Genomic DNA, 20,831 nt, shown 5'->3' with positions numbered 1-20,831 from the left:
TTTCCGTGATTCACGGGAAATTTATATTCACGCCCGATCACGCCCGGGGAAAATTTTGGGAAGGCCCTTCACGTATAGTCACGCCTTGGAATTTAAAATTTATTCACAATCACGCCGTGAACCACCGTGACACGATGGATCAAGCGTAATTTTACGGGCCGCGCCCACTTCTAATCATAGTCAATCAAAATTTAATTATATAATATATTTTTTTAAATAATTTTTAGAAACATTTTTTTAATGTTCATAAATCAATTTTTTATTAAGTAAAAAATTGAAATTTATCAAATAATTTAAAATTCTATTTTTACTTAATATTAATGGGAAAAAAATATACTTACTATCTTATTACAACTTAAATTTTATTTTTCATTTACAATATTTAACAAATATATAACCATAAGAGGGCGTTAAATAAAAAATATGAAAATATATTCTAAGGAAACCAGAATAATTATTGGATAGCGCTTTTTTTATATTTGGGTGTAAATACATGTGAAAAACCTAAAAACTTTTTGAAAAATATAGGTTTCTTTGACATTTAATTAATAAGTAAGTTTAGAATCGAAAAATAGAAATAAATTTGTAAGGCACATATTGCTGGCGTTATTGATCAAAATCTCTTCATATTTGGATAACCGATTTAAAACCGGGCCAATGACTAAATACTGCATTGCTGGCGTTATCCATGGAAAATTCTTCATTTTTGGTTTATACGTAACAATAGGTGTTAAGCATTATCCTAAATAATTTTTTGAAAATATTATGATTTGACCGAATGGCGAGGTCAAAACCGATCACTTACTAAATATTCGATCGACCAAATTTGGTAGTAATATTATTTGGAAAATGTTCATTTTTGGTTTATTTATCTATAAATACGTGTAAAACATTATCCTAAAAAATATTTTAAAAATATCGTGACTTGACCGATAACTGATTTGAAACCGAAATACTGCATTGATGGCGTTATTTATGGAAAATTCTTCATTTTTGATTTATATATTTAGGTATTGAACATTATCCTAAAAAATATTTTGAAAATATTATGATTTGACCGAATGCCAAGCTCAATACCGACCACTTACTAAATATTCGATCGACCAAATTTATTAGTAATATTATTTGGATTCATTTTTGGTTTATTTATCTATAAATACATGTAAAACATTATCCCAAAAAATATTATAAAAATATCGTGACTTGACCGATAACTGATTTGAAACCGAAATACTGCATTGATGGCGTTATTTATGGAAAATTCTTCATTTTTGGTTTATACGTAACAATACGTGTTATCCTAAATAATTTTTTGAAAATATTATGATTTGACCGAATGGCGAGGTGAAAACCGATCACTTACTAAATATTCGATCGACCAAATTTGGTAGTAATATTATTTGGAAAATGTTCATTTTTGGTTTATATATTTAGGTATTGAACATTATCCTAAAAAATATTTTGAAAATTTTATGATTTGACCGAATGCCAAGCTCAATACCGACCACTTACTAAATATTCGATCGACCAAATTTATTAGTAATATTATTTGGATTTTCATTTTTGGTTTATTTATCTATAAATACATGTAAAACATTATCCCAAAAAATATTATAAAAATATCGTGACTTGACCGATAACTGATTTGAAACCGAAATACTGCATTGATGGCGTTATTTATGGAAACTTCTTCATTTTTGATTTATACGTGTATATTTAGGTGTTGAACATTATCCTAAAAAATATTTTAAAAATATTATTATTTGACCGAATGCCGAGCTCAAAACAGACCACTTACTAAATATTCGATCGACCAAATTTGTTAGTAATATTATTTGGATGATCATTTTTGGTTTATTTATCTATAAATACGTGTAAAACATTATCCCAAATAACATTTTAAAAATATCGTGATTTGACAGATAACCGATTTAAAACCTGGCCAATGACTAAATTATGCATTGCTGGCGTTATCCGTGGAAAATTCTTCACTTTTGATTTATACGTGTACAATAACGAGCTAAGTATTATCCTAAAAAATATTTTGGAAATATTATTATTTGACTGAATGTCGAGCTCAAAACCGACCACTTACTAAATATTCGATTGACCAAATTTGGTAGTAATATTAATTGGAAAATGTTCATTTTTGGTTTATATATCTATAAATACGTGTAAAACATTATCCTGAAAAATATTTTGAAAATATTATGATTTGGACGAATGACAAGCTCAAACCCCACCACTTAATATGTAATCTTAGTTATAATAAACTTTTTATGTTCCAAAAACAATAATTTCAATATTACAAAAAATTATTCCTCCCTCCACCTTCGTCGAGATTACCTGAATGTTTGGTCAATTTCATGAAAATTTAAAATTCTAAAAATTTTTTAAAAATTATATTTTGGCATTTTCCTAAATATAAAATAAATGGAAAGTGAAAGTAAACAAATAACTAATAATTTCAAATATTAGCCGTTAAAATTTAAAATTATTATATAATTATAAATCATATTATTTTAAAAAAGTTTGATTTCCTGCTATATTTAATTTGGTAAGCTGAAGCCGTGCTAGGCCCTTCTAATTGTCTTTATTTAAACTATATATCTACAATTTTAAAGTAAAGACGATTGATATAAACAATTATTAATATAATACAATTCTCTACAATTTGGTAAACTAAAATATGGAGGAGTTTACATTGTATATAAATCATGGCTTATTACAAAATGGTCGGAAATTTTTAAGAGTATCCCTGGTGAGTTAAAAAGGTTATTAATTCAAGTTTGATAAAAAGTAATTTTATAACCTTGTATTGGCATTTATATGCATAGGACTTTATTTCGGCTCACCCGAGGAGGGTATCCTTAATAAGTTTCCGACCCTAAGACAAGGGAAGTCTATCGACTTTACAATGCTTAGCAAATAGATCTATCGATAATATATAAGGCCTTATCGGCGCTTATAAAATTAGAATTTGGCGGACTATTACCTCCTATATTGGTGTTTTATTTACAAAAATATGTGTACTATATCAATTTATGATTGCTATATAATGTATTAGTGCCAAAGGCTATCAAGTATTAAAGAGTATGTTATTGCGGGGGAGGTAAGACACGTTCCTCCGGGTCAGGGGAGCGTTCCTCTTCGGTTAGATTTAACGTTTCGTCGAACTAAACAAAAATGAACATTTTCTAAATAATATTACTACCAAATTTTGTCGATCGAATATTTAGTAAGTGGTCGGTTTTGAGCTCGCCATTCGGTAAAATCATGATATTTTAAAAATATTTTTTAGGATAACGCTTAATACCTTAAACCAAAAATAAAGAATTTTCCTTGGATAACGCCAGAAATGCAGTATTTAGTCATTGGCCCGGTTTCAAATCGGTTATCGGTCCAATCACGATATTTTAAAAATATTTTTTGGGATAATGATTTACACGTATTTATAGATATATAAAACAAAAATGAACTTTCCAATTAATATTACTTCCAAATATGGTCAATCGAATATTTAATAAGTGCTCGGGAGCTCGGCATTCGGTCAAATCACAATTTTCAAAATATCTTTTAGGATATAGCACGTTTTATTATACAACGTATAAACCTAAAATGAAGAATTTCCCATGGATAACGCCGGTAATGCAGTATTTCGGTTTCAAATCGGTTATCAGTAAAATCACGATATTTTTAAAATATTTTTTGGGATAATGTTTTCCACGTATTTATAGATAAATAAACCAAAAATGAACATTTTCCAATTAATGTCACTATCAAATTTGGTCAATCGAATATTTAATAAGTGGTCAGTTTTGAGCTCAGCATTCGGTCAAATTATAATATTTTCAAAATACTTTTTAAGAATGCTTAACACCTTATTGCACACGTGTAAACCAAAAATAAAAAATTTTCTATGGATAACGCCAGCAATGTAGTATTTAGTCATTGGCCCGGTTTCAAATCGATTATCTTCAAATCACAATATTTTTAAAATATTCTTTATGATAATGATTTATACGTATTTATAGATGAATAAACCAAAAATGATCATTTTCCAAATAATATTAATACCAAATTTGGTCGATCGAATATTTAGTAAGTGGTCGGTTTTGAGCTCGCCATTCGGTCAAATCATAATATTTTCAAAAAGTTATTTAGAATAATGCTTAACACATTATACCAAAAATAAAAATTTTCCATGGATAACGCCAGCAATGCAGTATTTAGTCATTGGCCCGGTTTCAAATCGGTTATCTGTCAAATCACAATATTTTTAAAATATTTTTCGGGATAATGATTTACACGTATTTATAGATAAATAGACCAAAATGATCTTTCCAAATAATATTAATACCAAATTTGGTCGATCGAATATTTAGTAAGTGGTCGGTTTTGAGCTCGGCATTCGGTCAAATCATAATATTTTCAAAATATTTTATAGGATAATATTTAACACCTAAATATACACGTATAAACCAAAAATGAAGAGATTTTGATCAATAACGCCAGCAATATGGGCCTTACAAATTTCTATATTACCCTATATTTATACTATATTTCCCTGACAGTATTTAAACATTATCATCTATTATAAAGTATATCATTTATTTCTTATTTTATTTATAAAATTGACTACAATTTTGATCATTTATAGACATAATCCTCTTTATTTATTCAAAAAAAAAATACATTATTAAAAATAAGATATTAAAGAGGTATTTTATAGTTTACAATTTCAAAATATATGAATCAAAAAAATGTGTATATATTTTTAGAAAAAACATAATTATTGACTAATTTTATTTAATTTCAATATATATACTTATTATAAATAATTAATTTAGTTCATAAATTTACAAAATATACATTCATTAATTTTCAAAAAATTACAAAACTAATATAGTGACTCCATACGATTTTTTGATAAGTAGCTTTTATGAATGCATTTATAAATTATATATTTTGTGTCATAATTTTAAAATGAAAAAGTGTTATACCATAGTAATCCTTTTGTCTTATTCTAAGCTCAGGTAACTAGATCCGAATTACACCTAGATTCATATATCAATTTCCTCGAATATTCCTTATCGATCTAGTGCAGTTAAAAAGCCTAGTTTTTTCGGCTCCGACCTCGGCTTAGGTTCAAGCTGGCTCAGGAGTTGGCTTGCTGGCTCAAAAGTTGGTTCAAGCCGGCTCAGGAGTTGGCTCAAGCCGGTTCAGGAGTTGGTTCGAGTCTAATTGTGAGCCAAAATTTATTTATTTAAATATTTTAAAAGAATATAATAAAAATCTAGAATTAGTGTACTATGCCAAATTTCCTCATATATATTTTTAAATAATATTTTATTTTTTGTTTTAAAAATTCTTTTAAAACAATAATTTATATTATATTATGAAAATGGATCTATTTATTTAATGTTTTTATAATAAAAAATGTTATGCTGCTATTGTAATATTATTCATTTTACAATTTATTAGTGATTTTCTCATGCTCAAAATTTTAAGTAAAAAATATTTTTTGAATTTCAAAAAGATTTTTGAACATATTTTGATTTAATAAAAATTTTAAATCTTGTTTGTAAATAAATCTTTATTGATAGTTTTTTTTTATCATTTTTGAATTAGCTATTTTTTAAATATATTAAAAAAGTGGTTTTTTCTAAATAGTTTTTTTTTAAAATATCTATATTAAACATTTTTATGTTATTTTATAAGATCTTCTGAAGGATAATATTTTAATGTGACCATTGTCATATTCGTTATTTTTCAACATTTTTGAAATTTATTGACAAAAAAGTGTAAATAATATATATAGATGTTCCTTGGAAAAATGACAATTATCATAACTGTATTTATAAACATATTTTATTTTTTGACGCTAATAGGCAAAAATTTGTATTTTTAACATGTTAGATTTTTTTTAAAAATTTTTTTTTTTTATTACACATAATTTTTATTAATTTTTTAAAAAAATGATAAAACACTAAAATATTAAAAGTATATAAAAATATCAAAAATTACTAATAAAAATAAATATATATATTATAAGTATCGGAGGCTCTAAAAAGAGCTTAATTTAATAATGAATATGTACCTAAAAAACAAATATAATTATGTTAAATTAAAATTTCAATTAAGATGTACCATATAAAAGTGACAATTGTCATAATCGTTATTTTTAAAGTTTTTTGACTTTATGCAAATGGGCAAAAATAAGTATTGCTAACATGTTAAATTAATAATTTAGTGAAGATGTACCAAAGATAAGTGACAATTATCATAATCGTTATTTTTAAAGTTTTTTTTAATTTTTTTTGACGTAGGGTTAAAATTAGTGTTATAATTAAGGTAGAAATTAAATTATAAATCATCATTTTCTTTTAGGCTTAAGATTTTTTTCATTAACTCAACATTTTATTTCTTTATTCTTTCATAGAATTTGATGTATTAATTAATTTTTTTATTAAATATTATAAAGGTGGTTTTTATTAATATTAAGTATTGTTTATGAATTTTTAAATGTGGTTTGTTAATGTAGAGGTATCATTTGCATGGCCCGAATTTAAAATTTCGTCTCGGCTTTATTTTCAAAAAGAAATTAGGGCCAGGATTTTTAAAAAAATATTTATACATAGCCTTTGTTGTTTTAGGTCTAACTAACCACATCTTTCAATCGTTATAGTTGATTATTGATATTTCTATCTTCAATATCAACAAAGATTTTACTTTATAATATATATACATTTTGTCTCCTTTTGGAAAATCCTCTCATTGAGCCACATGAGTGGCCTCCAGAACTCTTAGGTAGCTCACATGCTTATTTTTAACAACAAGTATAAATATATTTAAAAATTCTTCCACTCCACTCTAGTACTTTGTTTTGGATAATTTTATGAATAATATTTTAGTTTTTAAAATAACTTATACATTTTAAGAAAATATTAAAAACACAAAAACATCAGAGATTAATTTTTCTTTAATGCCGTTTCGTCTATTTTACTTTATAATTTCAATTAATGTCTAAAAGTATTATATATTTTTTATTGTTTATAAAAATGTGTTAGAAAGTAAATAACATTCAATACTGGAAAATTTACAATTTAAAAAATTTTTTTATTTTCTTTTTAAATTCTTGGTTAAATCTTTTCCGTTTTTACTTATAATTTACTATTTGATAACCAATTTAAAATATAAAAAATAGCCACTTGTTATCTTCATTTACTTTTTAATTGAAATATTTAATTTATTATATTAAAAACTATTAGGCCAAAATAAACCAAATATATGATAATGAATTTAAATAATAAAGCTAACAAAAGCCTGAGTCAATTTTCGACTCAAAAAAAGCTGAGTTTAGGGCTAAGCAGGCTTGTCTAAGCCATTTAACAACACTAATCTCAAATAAATAAATTTCGGCTCAAAAGTTGGCTTGGACCAACTAATATGACTCAAAAAGCGGCTTGATGAGTCAACTTTCGACTCAAAAACTAGATGGCTTAAGGGCTAAGCCGGCTTGGCTCAGCCATTTAACAACACTATTAACAACACTAATCGCAAATAAATAAATTTCGGCCCAAAAATTGGCTTGAGCCAAATTCTGAGTAGGCTTGAGCCTAAGCCAATTTTTGGTCAAAAACTGGCTGAGTTTAGGGCTAAGCCGGCTTGGCTCAGCCGTTTAACAACACAATATCGATCATTCTAATAACAAAAATGTCATATTTTATCCTAAGAATAAAATTAGTGAGTTGGTGGTATACCATGGCTAAGGAATGTTTACATTACAAAATTTATTACTTTGCCTCTTATTTCTCCTGTAAACTATGTGTATTTTAATATAAAACATCTATAAACCTGAAAAATTATCGCAAATTATTAAAATATTTTATTTGTATTTAACATTAATTCAATTATATAGAGATATCAGGAATGTTAAAATTAAATTCTGTGAGCTTGTCGGGTCGGGTCGTGTCATATTATTAAAAAATATATATATAAATAAATTATTTTTTTATATTAGGACCATTTTTATAAATTAGAAGCCAATTTTTAAAACAAATTAGAAGCCAATTTTTAAAACAACAGAAAGGGTCGCCGGTTTATTTAGAAATTATCCCAATGAGGGCCTCTAATGGCGATAATAATAAACCTCACTATATTGATTTTATATATTTATATCATATATTTATAAATAAGAATAAATTATAATACAAAAATTAATTTACCATCATCGTTAATACCATATCTATTTCAATCAATGCATAGTATTAAAACTATTAACGATGGGCTTTTTTCTCCTTATAATTTTTTCCACATTGAAAGCATTTATGATGTCCCTTTGACCTATATCGCTATGGAATACATATATATCGTGCCTTCTTCACATTTCTCGTTATGGAAAAGATAAATATTGCTACTATGTTTACGTAATTGTGGACCATCTGTATATCATAATACCTGACAAATTATCTCAAGATATTTATAAATTAAACTTGAATCATATAATTATAGAGGTCTATTACGGGCAGGTTAAAATATATTTATAGATTTAGTGGGCGTCATATATATTAAAAAAATACCTTTTTAATAATATTCCACAATATATTCGGGAAAATATTTTTTTAATTGATGGGGCAGCTGGTTAATTAAAAATTTGCCCATTAAGTCCTATAAACTTTGCTATATTGTTTTTGTATATTCAATTAAATCATAAATAAATAAGAATTGTAATTTACGAAAATTCAATTGCCATAATCAGCTTGGGTCAAATGACAGAATAGAAACTATTCATGGCATCTTTGTCTCCTCACAGCTTTTTTCGCCATTATAGGCAATTATTTCGTGTCCCAATAATCGGTTTCGCCATAGAATACATTATAGTGCTTTCATGACCTTTCTCGCCATGGAAATTATTTATTTTATCTCTACATGATCTATCTATCATGCCATGAAAACATATTTATTTTTCGTGATCTTTCACTCCATATTATGCATTTTTAGCAAAGAACAAATTCTTAATAATTCAATTATCATTATAAATGTTTTAAATTTTTTTGAAACTTTAGGTCTCATCAGCGTTATTTTACCATATGACGATGTAATATATTTAGAGATTGGTGTGTGTTGATGTATGATTATTTGAACTTGCTGTAAAATCCTATATAAATTTTAAAAGGGATACCCTATTATCCTAGTATTTGCAAATATTACAATATTTTTAATATATCCGTCAATCAATAATATTGCTTATTGTTGATTGGTCGGAGAAAAAATAATAATTGTAACAAAGAAAAATAATATATATTTATTATAGGATGTATTTGTTTTAATATGAATTAAGACTTTTTGATTTTGGGAAAAATTTTTATGTAAAATTTAATGATTATTTTTTATTGAAACTAAAAGAAGTGAAAAATTGTTATTTTTTATATTGGTTTTAAGAATTAAAGTATTGTTAGAATTTAGAGAAAGTTTTTATTCTTAAGAATTAGAGTAAGAAATGAGGACGAAGAAATTAGTGCTCTTGAATCCAGGATATTCATCCGAGATAATTGCGGTTCACCAAAATTTAAAGGTAAAAGAAAATTATATATATATATATTGTATATATTTAAAATAAAAATTGTGATTTCTATAAAATAAAATAGGAAATGGGTTTTTTTTAAAGTTTGATAGTGAGCTTAATATGTTTGATAAAGTTTTTATATATAAATATTTTTATTATAAAGTTCTTAATAAAAGGTTAATGAGTTTAATTTAATTGGTCATTTATTTATGATATTGTTATTTTTAGTAACATAATATATGTATTATTCATAGTAATAAAAAATTTGATAAATAAATGAAAAAGAAATCATAATGCAGATATATTGACAAAGGTATCGAATGAATTGAAGAAAGATGCTGTGGCGTAGATAATTATTTGAAAAGAATATTGGATTTGGAAAGTAATTTATAAGTATTTTTAAATGAAAATTAAGAATGATGAATCAGAATTGGCTAAAAATTTAAAGGATAATCTGTGTGATGGTCCGGAATGTGTGGAGAGATCGGTTATCCTTCAGGAATTAAAAGAAATGAAAGATATAATCAAAATTATACACCAGGATGTATGTAAATTGATTAATGTGAACAATAATTCAGTTAAATGCTAGTTATGTGGTAAAAATGGTCTTGAAAAAACGGTTTTTCAAGAGACAGAAAGTTTGGTGAAAATTTTGGTGTTTAAATAATATTATATGTAATTGTTGTGATTATAAGTCTGAAACCTGTATGGTAAAAGAATAAAATTGTGGGTTTTCCCTTAAGAAAATCAATATTGGAAATTTCTAATATGAGAGAATAAATTTGAAGCGTTACAAAAGATTATGATGATTCGCTTTTGTGTTTTAAGTGTAAAAAATCGGAACATAGCCATGAATTGTGTCGAAGTGTCAAATAATATAAACTGACTCAGGGTTGCAGGTGTAATCATATAAAGGTTGAGATATCGAGAAATCATTAGATTTTTTTTAAAAATAAATATAATATGTTAAAAACTCCTGTGGATTTATTACTAAAGATACATTATTGTAAAGTATACGATAATGGTTAAATGAGATATAATTCCCATAAAGAGAGTAATTATGATAAAAAAAATTTTTATTACAGTGATAACATGAAAAATGTTTAATATTATCATAATCCGAATAAAAGGTGTATATAATTTCAGGGTTATTGCAAAAAAAACATATCAATATTTTTAATTTATGCCTGAATTTAGATTCTAATGAAATTGATATTTCAATAGAATAAATATTAATGCCGTTAAAACATGTGAAATTTTGATGGCTGAAAAATTTATTGAACAATGTTCTTGTCCTAGCAGTGACGTAGGCATGGGGGAGAGGGAATGAAAAATGGAAAAAAAAAATTTTTTTTCATTTTTATTTGAATTTACTAAATTGATAATAAATACTTGAAATTTAAAAATTAACTATTTTTATGTTTATAATTTATTATAAATAAGATTATTTTAATATTTTTTTAAAATAAATTTAATTTTTTTTGCATTGCATTGCATAAAATTTGCCTAGTTTGTCATATTCCTAACTTAAGATTTTATTTAATTTTAACAAACTTTACCTTATAATCATATAGACTTTCTTAGAATTGTATATAAAGACTATTGATATGCAATTTAAAGATCATTAATATTTAATTTAAAATATGATAAAGTAACATAAATTTTTATTAAAGTGAAATTAATTAATAAAATAGAAATAAAAATTAATATAATGTATAATTTACACAATATCGTATCTACCGGCCCAAGCTATTTTAAGTTTTATATATTTATGTGGCTTGCTCAATACTAACTTACCACCGAGATTTCTTTGATTCAATCAATGATGAAAATACTTATCTTAATCATATATAGTTTTAAATAGATATTCCTGCACAACGATCATTAGTACAAGAACATTATTGTGGCTTGCTCAACGTCAACACTAACATACGACCAAGATTTCTTTGATTCAATCAATGATGAAAATACTTATCTCAATCATATATAGTTTTAAGTTAATTTATCTACTTGATCATTATATTTATAAACATTCCAAAATTCCACAACCATCTAAATCTCAAATTTTAATACATATTTTTCAAAAAATATAGGTTTTAAGTTAGTTTGGATTATATTTTTTAAAATATATTTAAACATTACTCAATTATTTAAACCCTAATATTCATGAATCTTGATACATCAAAATCAAATTTTTAATTTAATTTTATAATTTTTATTTTTTTAAAATAACATTTTTGGAATTTTAGAAATAAGGCATTCATTCATAAAACTCCCTCCCCCCTCCTTCTTTTTTTCTTCTTCTAATATGGGTATGTCAAGCATTTGTAATGCCTGCCATAGAAATATAACCTTGACCCAAGCTATTTGTTCTAATAAACATGGGCCAAGGTCAAAACCATGTATAAACTCTGGTAATCCCCTTCAAATGAAATTTTGTACAACAAAATTGAAACAACCCCCATTGTAACTCAAAATTTTCAGCCTGATTTTTATGATAATTTTTTAAAGTGGGAAAAGCCATCAACCTTAATCCACCTACCCCTTAAATCAAGGTTTTTAATTTCTAATTTTTTAACAACACTAAGTTAATTCAAATTTAAATTCCCTTAAAGCTTGGGAGAATCTTTTAACCTTTCCTTTTAAAGTCTTAATTAAACCTACAGATAAAAATAAAAAAACCATTTTGCATGAATATATAAAATATAAAATAGACCATTTTTATGACTTAGAATTGGAAAATTACGTTCCTGATGTAAGGGCTACATCTGATTTTGCCCATAAATGCAAAATTATATAAAAAAAAATAGATCAAGGGGACGTATGTAGAGCTCTTAAATTAGCTTCATCTAATGATAAATTGGCTCCATTTGATGAACATACTTTCACTTTATTAAAAGAATTGCACCCTCAGGCTTTTCCTGAAGATCTTTCTATCCCTATAAAATCTAATTTAATCGAAATAGGTAAGGATGAACTAATTAAAACAGTTTTATCTTTTAATAAAAACTCTGCAGGGGGAATTGATTGTTTTCGCCCCTCTTATTTCCAATTTTTAATTAACCCTAAATATCCTTATCATTCATTTGTAAATTCATTGGTAATACTTAGTGAAAATATATTGAACAATGATTTACCTAATCAAGTTCACCAAATTCTTTTTGGCGCAAGATTACTTGCTTTTTCTAAGCCTGATGGTGGAGTTCGGCCAATTGCAATAGGGTCCTTTTTTAGGAGACTATTAGCTAAGATAATCATTGAGCGCATCAAACCTGATGCTTCAAAAATGTTACAAACATATCAACCAGGCTTTGGTACTAAAGGGGGATGCGAAATAGCCGCTCACTCTCTTCGCATATATATCGAAGATTTTCCTCCAGACGCCGTAGTCTGTAAGCTTGATTTTGAAAATGCTTTTAATTCTTTATCCAGAAAAGCATTTTTGAACATTTTTTATGAAAAATTCCCAGTTTATGCAAGATTTATTGAACAGTCTTATGGCTGTAGAACCCCTCTCATATTCGGGGAATATACAATTCCATCTAACGAAGTAGGCCTATTCAAAAACGAATTCGAATCGAATAGTGGATTACTCATATTCCATTCGTTTAAACGAATCGAATAATTTACTATTTGAATTCGTACGAATAATAAAATCTACTATATGTATTCGATTCAAATTATTCGAATTAATTTTTTTAATAAAATAAATCATACTCAAATATATTGAAAAATTTTTTTATTAAAAATTTGATTTTAAACAGAAAAAATTATAATAATATGTAATCAATAATCTGATAATAAATAATATATAATCAAGTTATAAACATTAAAATGTATCTTATTAATTTATTTTATAATTTAAGCCAATTTTTAAGGCAAAGAGTTTTTCTTTTATTTTCTTCCTTATATGACATGCGGTTTTTTGACAATAAATTAGTTCCAACTGAGAAAAGCCTTTCACAAGCAGTTGATGTCTTGTATAGATAGATAATCCCTTGCCATTTTCGAGAGCATGGGGATCCGATATGCATTTGCCTTCCACCACCGAATAATTCTAATAATGTTTCTTAGTTTTAGAATTGAAGGATCTAAAATCTTTAAAATTTCTTTGGATATTAAATTAATCACATGGGCAAAGCATAGAATGTGCCCTATTTTTATTAATGGATATTTTAAAGAAAATGTATCAATAATTTATTATTAGTTGCATTATCTAAAAGTTATATAAAAATTTTTATTCTCTAAATTATAAATTTTAATTATCATAACAAAGGCTTTAAATATATTTTCACCTGAATGTGTTTTATTTATTGGACTGACATCCAAAATTATGTTATTTATTTTAAAATTATCATCAATAAAATGGGCTGTTAGCCTTAAAAAAGGAACCTGTGTTGTTAGTCCAAATGTCAGATGAAAAATTAAACTGAGTTTTATTTTTATATATTTTTCCTTTACCAGCTGTTCTTTATCTGCAAATATATTATACATGTGTAATTTAAAAGTATTGGAGCATAATGATTTTACAGAACAATCAAGATCACTTATAAAATTTTTAAAATCATTTGAATTAATAATTTTAAAAGGTATATTATTATTTATCAATAATTTTAATAAATTATACTTAAAATTAATTTTTTTTGAAGAATTTGGTGTAGACTTTAAAAAAATGTCAATTTTAATTATTTTTTTTACTAAGGTGTGAATGAAACCTCTTATAATGATTAATAAGAGGTTAGGTTGTTTTGCATTTACAATTTATAATATTCTTGCAATGATTGCAAGAAGCCTTTTCACCTTCTTTAAGGATTTGATATTGATCCCATATGATTGCTCTCTTTTGTGAGGAAATTTTCTCATCTTCAACATCAAGCATAATTTCATCAGAAGCATTCACCTCTAAATTAGGTTAGCTAACAATAATTATTGTTAGAGATGTAATATATTTTTATATACCTCTGGTTTGTTTAATTTTTAATATAATTTATTATGAGATTCAAAAAATAAACTTTTCGTGAGATTCAAAAAATGTGGCAAATAAAAATTTAAATTTTCACTTCAGAAATTTTTAAATTTGTGCTAGAATCTTTATAAACACAAACACATCACCTGTCAGATTGGCAGGTCAACAAATAGAAATGACAAATGTTAGATTTATTAAACAATTTATTAAATATTACGAATAATTCGTTATATTCGAATCGAATAAATGATTATTCGTATTCAGATAAAACAAATAATTTATTATTCGGATTCGTAATTATTCGATTAGATTCGAATTATTCGAATCGAATATTCGAATTATTTTTGAATAGGCCTATGACGAAGGTATTCAACAAGGAGACCCTTTGGGCCCTCTGATCTTTAGTTTAGGTATACATAACCTAGTTCATTGTCTAAAATCCTTTTTTAATTTAGATTTAAATATATGGTTTCTAGATGATGGTACCATTTGCAGACCTTCTAAAAATATTCTTGCAGCGATAGAATATACAAAGAAGAATTCTCTAAAAATAGGCCTTACTCTAGATAAAGTTAAATCTGAAATATGCTTTTTAAATTCAAATACTCTCGAAGTCCAAGGAAAATCATTAAAAAGTGAAATTAATCTTCTAGCTTCACCTTTAAGCATTTCCAACTGTGAGGTGTTCGTAAAAAATTTTTTGAAGGTTTATTAGGACTTGAATATTTTAAAAGAAATTCCTTCACACCAGAGCATTTTTCTTTTAAAAAAATATTTATTTTTACCAAAGATTTTACATATTTTTAGATCTTCTTCCTTTTTTTAAATAATGAAATTATTAATCGTGTTCATGAATTTTTTAGAAGTTTATTAGAAAATATTTTAAATATTAAATTGGAAGATTTTAATTGGGGTTCCTCACAATTACTCTCGAAAATGGGTGGTTTCGATTTATATCCTTTAAATCTTATATCACTTTCCTCATTTTTGGCATCGCGTTTTATGAATAACGCCATGATATCTTCTTTTATCTCTCCTAAGGATAACCTTTTAAACTCAGCCTTGACAGCCTGGGTACTTTAGCTCCACCTGAAGCTGTTTTACCCACAATCTTAAAACACCAATCTATTTTCGAACCTTTAATTAAAATTTTTTTTAAAATAATCTCATCAAACCCCCCTTTGGAGTATATTCAACTATTACAGAATGCTGACTGTACTAGTGGTTATGAATGGTTGGAAGCATTACCAAGTCGTAACCTAGGTAACCTCTTATCAGATGAACAACTAAGAGTTGCCATAGGCCATTGACTTGGATGTAACATTGTTCAACCACATACATGCATCAAATCAGTGGCGTATACAGGATTTTCTTATAGGGGGGGGGGATTTTTTGGGGGGCTTCATCCCCAAACCCCTTTTACCTGGTTTTCGGATGTTTTAGCTATTCTATTAAATTATTCATAATTTAATAATAATTGTATTTCTATTTTTAACTATTATTTACTAATTCGTGCTTATGGATATTACAAGCCTATTTTTTATAATTTCAAGTTAGGTATATTATATTTAATAAAGTTTTTTTTAAATGTAAAGGTTTTTTTAAATGTTGAAATAAAGTGTAATGTCATTTTTTTTATAAAATTTGCTTTAAAAACTAACCTCAGCTTAAATTCTCATACAATATAAGTAGAATATAATTTTTTTATTGAAAATACTAATAGTAGTGTGTATAAAATATTGACTAAAAAATAATTAAATTAACAAGTTTTTTTTAACTTCTTATCAAATAAAATATTATACAAAATATTTTCTATAATTATAATGTGATTTTTAATTTTCGTGGGAATGTTGCCAATTCATCAAGAATTTCATTTGTCTGGAACCAAATCTCTGTGTATGTTTAACAGAGCTAACCCATTTAGCCGAGATTCAGTACTTCGTAAATATGTTTTCAACCATCTCAAGTTGGAAAAAGTCCTTTAATTCGTACATGTTGTAATAGGCAAACATGCAAGAATATAAAACAACTTCAAATTATTAGGAAATTGAGCCAAGGTTTCTTTACACCGATTGAGCGCATCAATAGCATGCCCAGGTAAAATAGCTAAACGTAGTAAATATTTATACCACAATTCGAATTCACTGATTAAATTTATTTTAGTATCAATCTCATAGGAATAAAATTTTGCTAATATTTAATTTTACCAATAGTGGCATTAGAAAACGAAGAAGGATCTTTGGGTAATAAAACTTGAAGATTCCTAAAGACTTGTTTTTTATCTAAAAACCGTACTTTTATTTGCGATAAAAAAGTATCTAAGAATGGGATGAATAACATTCTTCAGTTGAGCCAATATTTATTTTCATCTCTGTATATTTTCCGCCAAATCAATAACCTAAACCAAATCTAAATTTGGTTTTTGTAAATTTCTACAAAGTAGTGAGCTAAAAATAATTTATTGATGCAACTAGCAGCAATGATAAACTCTGATTGGTCAATTGAATTCAATAATGATATCGCTTCTGACGACACATTACTTTTTTTCAAGCTTAGTCTTATTTAACTTTTGTATTTCTATTTCTTCTGTTCTACAAAATGGAAGTAAAAATGAAAAATATTTAAAAAATTATAGATATATATTAATAATTAAAATATTATTAAAAATACTTATTGATTCTACTCATTACTAATTTTGAATTTAATAAAATAAATATATATAATAATAAAATAAATTATCGTTTGATTTAAATCTCTCCATTTTATTAATATTTTTGAATAATATGTTGGAAAATTGATATTCAAATATTTGTAAAATTTTAATTGGAGGGGGGGGGGGGGTAACATTTTTATTAACTTAAAATGATATTTATGAAAATAGTCAAATTTGCGATGGGAGGGGAAATTTCCCCCTTCCCCCCCCTTATTGGTTACGCGCCTGCATCAAATGTAAAATAATAGTTGACTCCAAAGGGAGACCTAGTTTAAATTGTATATATAGTCAAGGCAGGCATGCAAGGCATGCAGCAATTAATTTAGCTATTAGCCGTTCTCTTATCAGGGCCCGAATACCAAAAATCCTGGATCCTACAAATTTATCATTAGATGATGGCTTTAGACCAGATGGCTTAACTACCGTGCCTTGATCTTTAGGGAAATCCTTAATTTGGGACTTCACATGCGTATCTTCTTTCCCAAAAAATTTAAATTCTAATCCAGTTGATATAGCCGAGGAAAAAAAACAATGAAATATTCCAAATTAACAAATTATATTTTTACACCGATCGTTATCTCTTCCCTTGGACTTATGCTTAGCTGAACTTTAAAATTCTTAAAAAATATAGGCGATAAGATAAGAACCCTTACATCAGAACCAAAAGAATACTATTTTTTAAAACAAATCCTACAAATAACTATTTTAAAATATAACTATTCATGTTTTTTGGGAACTTGTAGTCCCACCTCCATTTTTATAAAATAATTTTTTATTTTATTTTATATTGATATATTGTTTTCTATGCTTTTATTTTATACTTATGTTTATTGGTTAGATATTATTTAAATAGTTTTTTTTAATAATAAATATTTATAAAATTAAATTAAATATTTTAAAAAAAAAATATTTTTATAAAAATATATATTTTGCCAATATGAAAAAAAACAATATTCAATTTATTCCTATTTCAACAGTCAAGCACAGACACTACTTATACCTACTACTACATTGGAAAATCTTCCTGATAAAGGTATAGATATATATTTTATTTCTTAGTAAGGAATTATTTTTATATAGTTCAATCACTAACATATCTAAAAATCTCAAATTTGAAGATGAGGCTCATCATCTTCCTGATAAATATATTTTGTTTCTTAATAAGTAATTTTTTTTATATTACATAGTTCAATCACCAACATATCTACCCATCACAAATTTACAAGACAAGGCTCATTATCTTCCTGATAAAGGTATAGATATATATTTTGTTTCTTAGTAAGTAATTTTTTTTATATTACATAGTTCAATCACTAACATATCTACCCATCACAAATTTACAAGATAAGGTTCATTATCTTCTTGATAAAGGTATATATATTTTGTTTCTCAGTAAGGAAATATTTCCTATATCATATAGTTCAATAACCAACATATCTACCTATCACAAATTTACAGATGAGGCTCATCATCTTCCTGATAAAGGTATAGATATATATTTTGTTTCTTACTAAGGAAATATTTTTATACTACATAGTTCAATCACCAACATATCTACCCAACTCAAATTTAGTAGAGAAGGCTCATTATCTTCATGATGAAAGTATGAATTTTTATTTTGTTACTTATATTTATTGAAGTTATATTTTTATATTTCTCCCACAGAAATTATATTTATCTTACCCTGCAAATTTATTAGTATGACCTGGCAAATTGTTAGTCAGTTTTTTAAACAAACTCATAATAAGGTTGTCTTTTTGGCTCTGAGATAATTGGGTTTATTATATTATAGTACAACAGTTCATATTGAAAGCTATAAATTTTAATTTAAAAAATTATAGACAGCCTTTGTCAAAAAGGTGTTGCAACCTATTTACACCACAATTTCCATAATGACAATGAAAAATTAATGTGCATTAAAAATATTTGGGAGCTTAGGATTGGTTATAAATTTCCAGTGTCATTAAATATGAGAAATTTGGCATTTCAATTATCATTGCTAAAAATATATAAGTGGCTTGCCTACTCAGTGATAAAACAAGAGGCTTTTTGTAAGGTGTGTGTCATTATCTCACCAAGATATGCTGGGAAAGGGTTGCAAAAGCTATAAACATTATTAGTACTGGGTATACCAAGTGAAAAGACGCCTTAGAAAATTTTAATTTTCATCAACAAAACAAATATCATATAAATTCATATGAAATATTTGACAATTTAAAAGCAATATCAAATTGTAAAAAAATATCAATAACCAAAGTTTTGGATGAATAAAAATTTAAACAAGTTACAAATGATATAAAAAGGATAATGATAATTATTGATGCTAATATTTGACTAGAGAGGTAGAGCATTAAGAGCTCATAGAATATCTACTGACCACTCTTCTCATAATGTAGGGAATTTCAAGGAATTGTTGATACTTTTATGCAATAATAATGATAACTATATAAAGCTTTTTAAAAGCTCTGTTTATAATGTCCACTGCCTTAGTCCAAGTATTCAAATTGAAATAATAATCATATGCAATAGGTTCGTATTAAAAGAAATTTCTACAAGAATGAAAGCATCACCATTTTTTAGTGTTTTGGCGGATGAGACTTCGGATGTTGATAACATAGAGCAGTTATCCATAGCAGTAAGGTTTATTGATATGGAATCAGGTGATTTCAAAATTAAGGAACTTTTTGTTCAATTTATTGACTTACATCACATTAAATCAGAGACGAGAGCCAAAAAATTTTTTGCATTCCTTCAAGACCTAGTATAGCACAGCTCTATATGTTCACTGTGGTTCACACTAAATTTGATGATATCTGAGGCATGGGAAATTCGAGACATCCGGAACAGTTTACGTAAAAAAATTTTATTTAATTGGAATTTATTAGATTTTATTATGTATTATAGAAATAGATATCTATTTATAATTCTAATATCGCTCGAATCCTACATATCAGACAAAGAAAAAGATTCCGCAGATGCTGAAAATCTTTAGCAGGCTATTACGAAGCCGCAATTTTTAATATCCCCCAAGCCATAAAATTATTCAAAACAATAGGGCAAAGGTTATAATAACAGGTGATCCATAAGAAGGCTTCTACCTTCGACAAAGAATATCAATTGAAATCTGTCGTTCCAACTGCATATCCATACATGGGTCATTTACCTAAATATAAATTTTTTTAAAAAAATTCCACTTCTTTTAATTATATATCTTTATATTGATTATAGATATAGTATGTTAATATGAAATTATTATATTTTATTTGATAAAGGCTCTCTTACATTGTAAAAAAAACCCAAATAAAGTAATTTATTGCGTTTATTTTTTATTTAATTATACATATGATTTTAGCAAAATGTTATAAAAATTGATTTGGATATAAGAGAGATTATGAGTAGGGCAAAGGATATTGTTGAAATATTAACAAATATCAAAGAATGTTGGTGAAAAATTTAATGAAATATATGAGAAAGTAAAGGAGATTTAATATGTTTGGGATTGAAATTTTTAAACGTAGAGTAGTTTCTAGACAATCTAATCTCTCAAATATTGATGCATCTACGATTGAGGATTTATATTGATA

General features: G+C 26.0%; 1 long non-coding RNA gene across 2 annotated transcripts; it reads left to right on the top strand.

The window, feature by feature from the left end:
• Nucleotides 1-18,179: 18,179 nt before the first annotated feature.
• Nucleotides 18,180-20,483, top strand: LOC135932049 (uncharacterized). Of its 2 annotated transcripts, none has more exons than XR_010573268.1 (7): nucleotides 18,180-18,280; nucleotides 18,435-18,500; nucleotides 18,553-18,596; nucleotides 18,641-18,732; nucleotides 18,785-18,850; nucleotides 19,089-20,099; nucleotides 20,152-20,483. It is a non-coding gene; the product is annotated as an uncharacterized LOC135932049 (long non-coding RNA). The 2 variants fall into 2 exon arrangements; XR_010573267.1 differs by having other exon boundaries at nucleotides 18,553-18,618; nucleotides 18,668-18,732.
• The last annotated feature ends 348 nt before the right edge of the window (nucleotides 20,484-20,831 follow it).

Source organism: Gordionus sp. m RMFG-2023, chromosome 1, assembly GCF_954871325.1.
Source record: "Gordionus sp. m RMFG-2023 chromosome 1, tfGorSpeb1-WG-v2, whole genome shotgun sequence".
Classification (NCBI taxonomy): Eukaryota; Metazoa; Nematomorpha; class Gordioida; order Chordodea; family Parachordodidae; genus Gordionus; species Gordionus sp. m RMFG-2023.
This window is presented reverse-complemented; position numbering and strand designations above follow the sequence as displayed.